Genomic DNA, 9,867 nt, shown 5'->3' with positions numbered 1-9,867 from the left:
CACCCGAGGTTTTTTATGCCGGAGATCATACATTGATCAAGGGCTTTTTCCTCGTATAAATCATTTTGTCTTTGCATATTTTATACTGAAGTGATCCTTTACTTTTTCTACAAACCAAGCATCATACCCCATTTACATAAAGTTTGGTTGCATTATCCTTGTGTGATTTTTGACCAAAACAGTTTGGCGTCCACCGTGGGGCAATTGGTGCTTCATTCATAAGAAAACCTTTTGTTCGAAATCATTTCATAGAATTACATGGCTTCATCATTGAAAAACATGTCCACGGCAATGTCTGCAGTCACCTCGTCCCAGAACATTCTGCCTCCACCACCGGCAGGATCCCAGAAGAATGCTGAGAAGAGACAAACTCCTACTAATTCTAAAACTCCATCTCCTTCTGCTATGAATTCTTATATTCCCAGTACTAGTGATGTATTTACTTTGATTTTGCAGATGAAGGATCGTATGCAGCGGCAGGATGAAACTAATGAAAGGATCCTCAGGGAAATTGGAGATCTCAAAAGACAGAAGAAAACGGCAGAGGATCATTCCCCACTGATGCCCAAGTCTTTGAGCTTTGATACTCCAATTGTCACACCCGCTCGTAGCGGAAGCGCGAGGTGTGATCTGTATGGTTTTCATTGCATAAATATCGATGTACATGAACAAACTATATGAATAAAACATACTCCATTGCCATTACATAAGTTTTTCAAAAGATTACAACATAAGTTTAGTGTGTCGGTTACAAACCATTAACATAAAAGTAAAGTGTTATTGTTTCATACATTAACATGAAATAAACTACTAAGGTTTAAACCATCATATTTCCGCAAAGAGGCGGAATATAACAGTTAAACCCTCCAAAAGATGGCATGGAGTTCTGGTACTTATTATCTTGACTGAGAATCCCGACATGGTCCTTTAATTCCCTGAAATACATGTTAAGTTTGGAAAACATCAACAAAAGTTGGCGAGTTCATGCAGTTTAGTTGTAAAAGATGTATTTATAATGTAAGTTGTAGTATGTAAAGCGTCAATGAAATCGTTGATCATTAATGTTTTGCAAGGACATTAATATGTGTGACGAAAAAGGAAGCAATCCAACCCTAGACGATTTTATGCCGATTCCTATCGACTGGGACACAAAAGCACTCTTCCGTATGGGTCCACGACCAAGAGTGGGGCTCGCCAAAACCCATTAGATCTAACCACTTGTACCTAGGTCCAAACTGGATTAATGGTGCTTAGATGTATAACCCTAATTCGCACATGATCTAAGGTGTTTCATTCCCTAACTTTAACATACGTTGAACATGTATTTTCCCCGATAGTTGTAAAGTTGTAAAACATTTAAATGAATAGGGGACATGAACTCACAGTATCGCGTCCTGTGAATAGATGAAAATAAGATCTCACGTGCGGTCGTCCTGAATAGCGTTGCGACCTACAAATGTTCTTATTTTTGTTAGACACTTCGGTCTTTGTATATAACTTGAGTACAAGTCTTGTGTCTTATTTGTGTGTAAGACTTGTATGTCTATACTGTTCGTTGAACGGTGTATTTAGATGAATGAGTTGTTAATCTATTATATATATATATATATATATATATATTTCACCAAATATATACATATATGTCATCTTGTATCATGTGAGTTGTATAGTCGGATTTAGTCCTCTTAATCTCGTGTCTTATATGTATCAATTGTACGATTGTGTTTACAATAATGGTATCATTGGGCCGAGCCCATGTTTTCATGTTTTTGGGCCCCAAATAGTGTTGGGCCTAAATAGTGTTGGGCCTCAAATAGTGTTGGGCTTGAATAGTGTTGGGCCTCAAATAGTGTTGGGCTTAAATAGTGTTGGGCTTGAATAGTGTTGGGCTTGAATAGTGTTGGGCTTGAATAGTGTTGGGCTTGAATAGTGTTGGGCTTGAATAGTGTTGGGCCTTGGCCCATATGTTTGGTATTGGGCTTGGCCCATGAGTTTTTGATATTGGGCTTAGCCCATGTCTTTATGTTAAGCCCATTAAGTATAATAAGCCCATTTGTTATAAAATAGCCCACTAGTATAATAAGCCTTTCATTTTTATAAAAAAAACCTTTTTATAAAAATTTACTAAGTACATTTGTTAGTAAATAAAAACATACTAGTTTTTGTAAGTTTATAAACATCCGAAAATTTGTTATCGATAGCATATTTATATTTCGTGTCGAAAAATCGTCTAAACATCGTAGTAACTCTTCGGATTGGCAATTCACTTATGTAGTCGTCCGTCGTTCATTTTGACCATAAATGGTGTCCGATTATTTGAATCGTCCGTAACTCGTTTTAAGGCGTAAATATGTGAAGTCTTGTAAGACTTTAGTCGAAATGTTTATTGTGTTCATTTGTATCATTGTATTCAAGTTCCTAGTTATAATACATATAACTAATACAAACATATAACACATAGCCCTTAAGTTGTTAAGTTAACTAAATATATATTTTCTCAAAAATATATATTTATATCAACTTTGATTTTATAAAAACTATTCTTAAAAATCTTTTAATCTAATAAAGATTTTGTCAAAAATAATAGTTTTTATAACTTATGATTTTTAAGAAAAACTTGGCCATATTTTATTAGAAATATGGACTTTGCCATGTTTAATAAAAACACATCTTTTCTTATAAAATCACCACAAATCTTCTCATATTTTTCTTAATAAAAACATAAGAGATTTATAACATAACTTATCAAGATGAACTCATAATCATGTAGGGTTTTGGTATGATCTTTACATATGTTTACTAGTCCAAAAATCATATTTTACTTCTAGTTTTAACAAGCTTTTTATAAAAACCCATCTTGTATGTTTTCTTTTTATAACTTGTAAAAGCATTATTTTTAGTTAACCACTTTATATACTTTAACAAAAACAAAGATCATGATCATCCATCTAATCTTTCATGTTTAACAAAACCCTTAAACACTTTCATGAACACTTGTTAGATTATGTTTTTAAACATCATCTAACAAGTGATTTGTATGCTAATCATCAAAACTAGACCAAATATGCAAGTAATCATCAATAAATCACAACATAAACACATTTTTATATTATGATTATTATTTTGCTTCTTTATATTTTCATCTTATTTTGTATTGTTCTTTTAGTCATAAGTTGTTCTTTAACAATAAATACATAAACAAGTATGAAAATAAAGGATTTAGAATGCTCACTTCTAGCTCTTGGCTAGGGATGATCTAGGTGAAAATGAAAAGCAAAGAAGATGAAGATTTGATGGTTGAAAGCCCTTAGATGGATGGAAATGCTTGCTTCTACTTGTGGTTGCCTTAGATCCTCCTAAGTTCCATGAAAATGCATCTTGATCATCATGAAAGTGGCTTGAAAATGAAGATGGGGGAGGGGTGTTCTTGACCGAAAATGGGGGTATGTTTGGGAGCTTTTGGTGTTGTGAAAATGGAAGGTGAAATGCATGAATGAAAAGCTTAGGAATGAAGTAACTAGTTACTAGTAATGATCATATTTCACCACTTGCATCCACTTGCAAGACTTTAGTAACCATCTAGGATATTTGTGGTAACAAGTAAAAAAAAATGGGTCCCACAAAGGGGTGTTGCAACCGTGAATGGGGGGGGGGTTCCCTTTGCTTTTCCTTCTTGAATTACTTAGTAAAAATGTTAGAGTTCTTAGTTAGATGTTTTAGGTAGTTTATAAGTATAAGTGTTTAAGTGTTTAAAGGGTGTTAAATGATCATTACTAGACCATAATGATCCAATTAACACTAGATGATCATTAAAAAAAAGATTTGACATTGTTCGGATAATTGTTTCGATTTGTTTCGGTTAGATGTTATTTGAACGCTAAGTTGCGAAACTTGTGTGAATTGATGTAGTTATTGGCTCGGATGATACCCAAATGTATCCTCACATGAATTATATGTCAAATAATATTTTTACATGTCGTAAAAATATTAGAAAGCTGATTTTCAGCAGAATTTCTGCGGAAAAGTGTTGAAATCATCGCTTTTAGTGCTTTTCGGGAAATTTTTAGTGTTATCGGACTTCGGAAAGGATTTAAATCAAACTCTTGTATTCCTAGTTAGGGTTTAATATATATAAGATGTTGGACTTTCGTCTAAGTCCTAAAGATGTCGTTTAGATGATTTATGCGGATTCTGCTTTTTCGTCAGAATACTAGTTTATTAGGTGCTTTTCTAGTAGTTTCGATGCATTGTTTAAACTGTTCCAAATGTACTTAATAAAAATGAGTCATATGCATCCTAAGTAAGTATTCCTTGAGTATTCTATGTGTATGTCACGAAACAAGCAGTTCGGATGTTCAAAATGAATAAAAATGTAGCTAAAAATATAGCTAAAATGAGTATTTTAAGTGTGAAAAGTTACCGTAAAGTGGCAGTTGTCACACCAATGATTACTTCTCAGCCATCAGGAATTCCAGACGTGCAAATTATGGGAGAATCAAGAGGATTGCACCTCGGATCGACAGCAATGACTCAGGCATCTGGCTCACACTTTCAGCCGGCAGGATCCTGTCCCCAGCATATGGGATCCCTCATGAATTCGGGAGCCTATCCGGGAGCACAGCAGTTTCAAGGATCCTACTTTGTTCCAGGATCATCCCAGGGTCAAGGATCCTACTTTGTTCCAGGATCATCCCAGGGTCAAGGATCCTCCTTCGTTTCAGGATCATCCCAGATACCAGGATCCTTCCAGATACCAGGATCCTTCCAGGTGCCAGGATCCCTAAAAAGTTTGCAAGCAGGAAGTCTAGATGTCCATCAAGGGGACTTCATTCCAATGCAGACCATTGCTTCCACTGGTCCCTCCGTTGTTCCAGAATCCCAGCAATATGGATTCCCTAACTTGAACCCAATGTGAGGTAACACCTTAAATAATTATCCTACCACTAACCATGGATTCATGCAGGATACAGGTGTCAATCATGCTATGGCCAGGGAATTGCAGAAACTAAAAGATATGATCTCAAGTGTTCCAGGGGTAGTCAAGCCTATCCCAGAGATTGCAGATGGAAGCCATAAGGTATCTCGCTTTGCACCACCAATTTGTGATGCAGAGGTACCCAAAAGGTTCCATATCCCTACTATGAAGCTGTATGATGGTACAACGGATCCAGAAGAGCACATAGCACAATACAGGGAGAGGATGGAGATCAACCCTATCCCAGAAAAACTGAAAGAAGCATGCCTATGTAAAGGATTTGGATCCACTCTTACTGGATCAGCTCTTAAGTGGCTGCTAAGTCTTCCCCCCTACTCTATTACTTCATTTGCTAATTTAGTTAATTTATTCAATAACCAATTCTCTTGTAGTAGAAAATTTGAAAGATTAACCAGTGATTTATATAGGGTAACTCAAAGTCATAATGAATCATTAAGGGATTATATAACTAAATTTAGCAAAGAATCCTTGGACATTCCCAACTTGGATATGGCTACGGCTGTTGAAGCCTTCAAAATGGGACTGCTCAAGGATTCATTATTCTATGATGATCTTGTTATGACACCATGCAGGAACCTAGATGAAGTAAGAACTCGGGCACTCAGGTTCATCCGGCTAGAGGATGACAAGAGGATCCAGGAGAGACAAGTAGGATCCTCAAAACAGGAGAAGCAAGGATCCTCCTTCAAGAACAACAAATTCAAATCCTACCATAGAAATGAGAACCAGAATGTGCATGCTGTTGACCAAGAAGAGGATGATGAAGATTATCCTCCAATCTCAGAATATTGTTTTTCCGTTGATAATCATGAACTAATCCTTGCAATGCAGAATCTAGGTGAAAAAGCTAGGTGGCCCAGGAAGAATGATAAACCATCCGGGACTAAAGACAAGTCAAAATGGTGTGCATACCATGAGGATTTCGGGCATCTAACTGAAGAATGCATAGCTTTAAGAAAAGAGATTGGATATCTGTTAAGCAAGGGGCACCTAAAAGAACTGTTGGGAAGAAAAAAGCAAAGGACTCAGGATCCTGAAAGGATCCCTGAAAAGGCTCCAGCACCTCCGGCAAATACACAAGTGATCAACTTTATTTCCGGAGGATCAGACATCTGTGGTACATCCTTCTCGGCGGCCAAAAGACATGCAAAGGAATCAAAAATGGATAATGGAGAAAGGCCTATTAGAACATCAAGTGTCTCAGAAGGGAAGATGATAACGTTTGATGAGGATGATCGCATTAACATTCAGGATCCTCATCATGATAGTTTAGTTATCACTCTCTTTATCTCTAACCATTTTGTCCGCAGGATCCTTATCGATGGAGGAAGCTCAGTGAACATTATCCAGCTTGATGTTCTGAAGAAAATGGGAATCCCAGAATCAGACATCACACAAAGATCCTCCGTGCTTGTAGGATTCAGTGGAGAAACGAAGAAAACTCTGGGGGACATCAAACTCCCAATCTACGTGGAAGGATTACATAATTACCAGAAATTTTGCGTTATTGACTGTTTATCTTGTTGCAATGTTATCCTTGGCAGGCCCTGGATACATGATATGAAAGCAGTCCCATCCACCTATCATCAATGTGTGAAACTCCCTAGCCCATGGGGGATAATCAAGATCGACAGTGATCAGCAGGAGGCTAAGGATTGTTATACCTCATCCATGAAGCCAACCTCGAAGCCAAGGGAGCAATAGCAATTACAGTATCCTCCGAGGAATGTCTTGGAGGCAAGGGAACAAGATGTGGACGAAATCCTCTTGGATCCTAGTGATCCTGAATCAAAAATCTACATCGGATCAGGGATCCTTGGCAAGATGAAAGAAGACTTAACATCCTTCCTCAAAAGAAGAAAATCTACCTTCGCTTGGAAACATGAAGATATGACAGGTATATCTAAGGATATTATTACTCACAAACTTGGCATTGACAGGTCTATCAAACCAATCCATCAAAAAAGGAGGAAGTTTGCACCAGAAAGGAATGTCATTATCCAAGAAGAAGTAGAGAGACTACTTCGAGCAGGTATGATCAGAGAGGTAAAGTATCCAAAATGGTTAGCCAATGTGGTCGTTGTCCAAAAGAAAAACGGAAAGTGGAGGGTATGTGTCGATTTCACTGATCTGAATAAGGCATGTCCCAAGGATCCTTTCCCATTACCCCACATTGACTCCATGGTGGATGCAACAGCGGGGCATGAACTGTTGACTTTTATGGATGCATCATCTGGATTCCAACAAATTCAGATGGAACCATCTGACCAAGAGGATACAACCTTTATGACCCCAACAGGTTTGTATTGTTATATTGCCATGCCTTTTGGATTAAGAAATGCAGGTGCAACATATCAAAGGCTGGTGAATATGATGTTCAAAGATCAAATTGGACAAACTATGGAAGTATACATAGATGATATGGTAGTCAAATCAAAGAAAGCTGAGGATCACCTAAGGGATTTGGAAGAAGCATTTGATATCCTTGATAATTATAACATGAAGCTTAATCCTTCAAAATGCCACTTTGGTGTTAAGGCAGGAAAATTCCTAGGATATATGGTAACTCAGAGGGGCATTGAGGCAAGTCCGGAGCAAATTAAAGCACTAGTAAACATCAAGTCCCCTGCCAATGCTAAGGATGTGCAAAGGCTAACAGGCAGGATAGCAGCTCTGAACAGGTTCATATCAAAATCCTCAGAAAAATGTAAAGAATTTTACGATATCCTAAGGAAGAACAAGAAGTTTGAATGGACTGAGAAACATGAGAATGCTTTACAAGCCCTTAAAGAATATATGTCCTCAGCACCAGCATTCTCAAAACCCGAAAAAGGAGATGTGTTATCCTTATATTTGGTGGTATCCTCAACCGCTGTAAGTGCTGTCCTTGTTAAGGATCACGAAGGTACACAATATCCTATCTACTATGTAAGTAAGAGTTTACTTGATGCCGAATCCAGGTACTCACACCTCGAAAAACTTATTCTTGCATTAATCATGGCATCAACTAAGTTAAGGCATTATTTTGAAACCCATACTATTGTTGTTAGAACTAACTTTCCAATTAAGAATGTCCTCAGGAAACCAGAGATGTCAGGAAGAATGGCTAAGTGGGCAGTAAAGCTTAGTGCCCATGATATAAGATATGAGCCAAGAACAGCCATTAAATCCCAAGCACTAGCTGACTTTGTGGCTGATTTCAGTAGTGATCTACAAAAAGAAGCAGAATTGGAAGTCCAACAGCTGGATGAGACCAAGGATCCTTGGATACTACACACTGATGGATCCTCAAATGTCAAGGGCACAGGGCTCGGGATACTACTAAAATCGCCACAGGGGGACATAATACCCCACTCCATAGCCTGTGAGTTCCAAGCAACTAACAATGAGGCTGAATATGAAGCCTTAATTGCTGGCTTGCAAATTGCTAAGGATATGGGGGTAAAATATCTTAAAGTATATGTAGACTCATTATTGATCACCAATCACTTTAATGGATCCTGTTAGGGCTGGATTTTTATTATAGGTGATCCTTACACGTGATCCTAACCAGTGATCCTTGTTTCTTTGGCAGACAGTGATCCTCAGCAGGACTTCAGGATCAGGATCATGGGACATTATAGGATCCTCATACTAACGATCATCTTCGCTTAATGCAATGTTATTTTTGCAGGAATATCTAGCAGGATACGCTCTAAGCATCATGATCAAGTGACGCGTCTTCACAATTATGGCAAGAGCTTAATCGGAGATAAACGTTGCACAGGATATGGAAACATGGCTTGATTTATGGGCGGCAATTTAGGCTAGATTATCTTTTATTTCTAAAGGGGTAATGAGCTGATAATTAGTCCTTTTACCTAAAATAGGTCACCTACACTTGTATAAATACCACTCTCCATCATTTGGAAGAACACACACGACATATAACGCAACTCTCACACACTTAGACACTCGAAACAATAGTGATCCTTGTACTCAGCTCATTATCATCCGAAGTTGTAATCATTTTGTTCTTATATTGAAGTTTGGTGATCGGTAGTTGCCATCACCCGAGGTTTTTTATGCCGGAGATCATATATTGATCAAGGGCTTTTTCCTCGTATAAATCATTGTGTCTTTGCATCTCTATCACGAAAGTGATCCTTTACTTTTATAATTAACCAAGCATCATACCCCGATTACATAAAGTTTGGTTACATTATCCTTGTGTGATTTTTGACCAAAACAGTTTGGCGCCCACCGTGGGGCAATTGGTGCTTCATTCATAAGAAAACCTTTTTGTTCGAAATCATTTCAAAGAATTACATGGCTTCATCATTGAAAAACATGTCCACGACAATGTCTGCAGTCACCTCGTCCCAGAACATTCTGCCTCCACCACCGGCAGGATCCCAGAAGAATGCTGAGAAGAGACAAACTCCTACTACTTCTAAAACTCTATCTCCTTCTGCTATGAATTCTTATATTCCCAGTACTAGTGATGTATTTACTTTGATTTTGCAGATGAAGGATCGTATGCAGCGGCAGGATGAAACTAATGAAAGGATCCTCAGGGAAATTGGAGATCTCAAAAGACAGAAGAAAACGGCAGAGGATCATTCTCCATTGATGCCCAAATCCTTGAGCTTTGATACTCCAATGATTACTTCTCAGCCATCAGGAATGCCAGACGTGCAAATTATGGGAGAATTAAGAGGATTGCACCATGGATCGACAGCAATGCCTCAGGCATTAGGCTCACACTTCCAGCCGGCAGGATCCTACCCCCAGCATTTGGGATCCTTCACGAATCGGGGAGCCTATCCGGGGGCACAGCAGTTTCAAGGATCCTACTTTGTTCCAGGATCATTCCCAGGCCAAGGATCCTC

The 9,867-nt window shown here is 38.1% G+C and overlaps 1 long non-coding RNA gene across 1 annotated transcript; it reads right to left on the bottom strand.

Moving 5' to 3' along the window:
- Window positions 1-674: 674 nt before the first annotated feature.
- LOC110939275 lies at window positions 675-3,439 on the bottom strand. The gene is made up of 3 exons (XR_002592129.2): window positions 3,233-3,439; window positions 1,384-1,450; window positions 675-935 (listed from the first exon to the last, which is right to left on the bottom strand). It is a non-coding gene; the product is annotated as an uncharacterized LOC110939275 (long non-coding RNA).
- Window positions 3,440-9,867: the final 6,428 nt, after the last annotated feature.

Source organism: Helianthus annuus, chromosome 13 (genome assembly GCF_002127325.2).
Source record: "Helianthus annuus cultivar XRQ/B chromosome 13, HanXRQr2.0-SUNRISE, whole genome shotgun sequence".
Lineage (NCBI taxonomy): Eukaryota > Viridiplantae > Streptophyta > Magnoliopsida > Asterales > Asteraceae > Helianthus > Helianthus annuus.
Note: the sequence above shows the minus strand (reverse complement) of the source record. Positions and strands in the feature narration are given on the sequence as shown.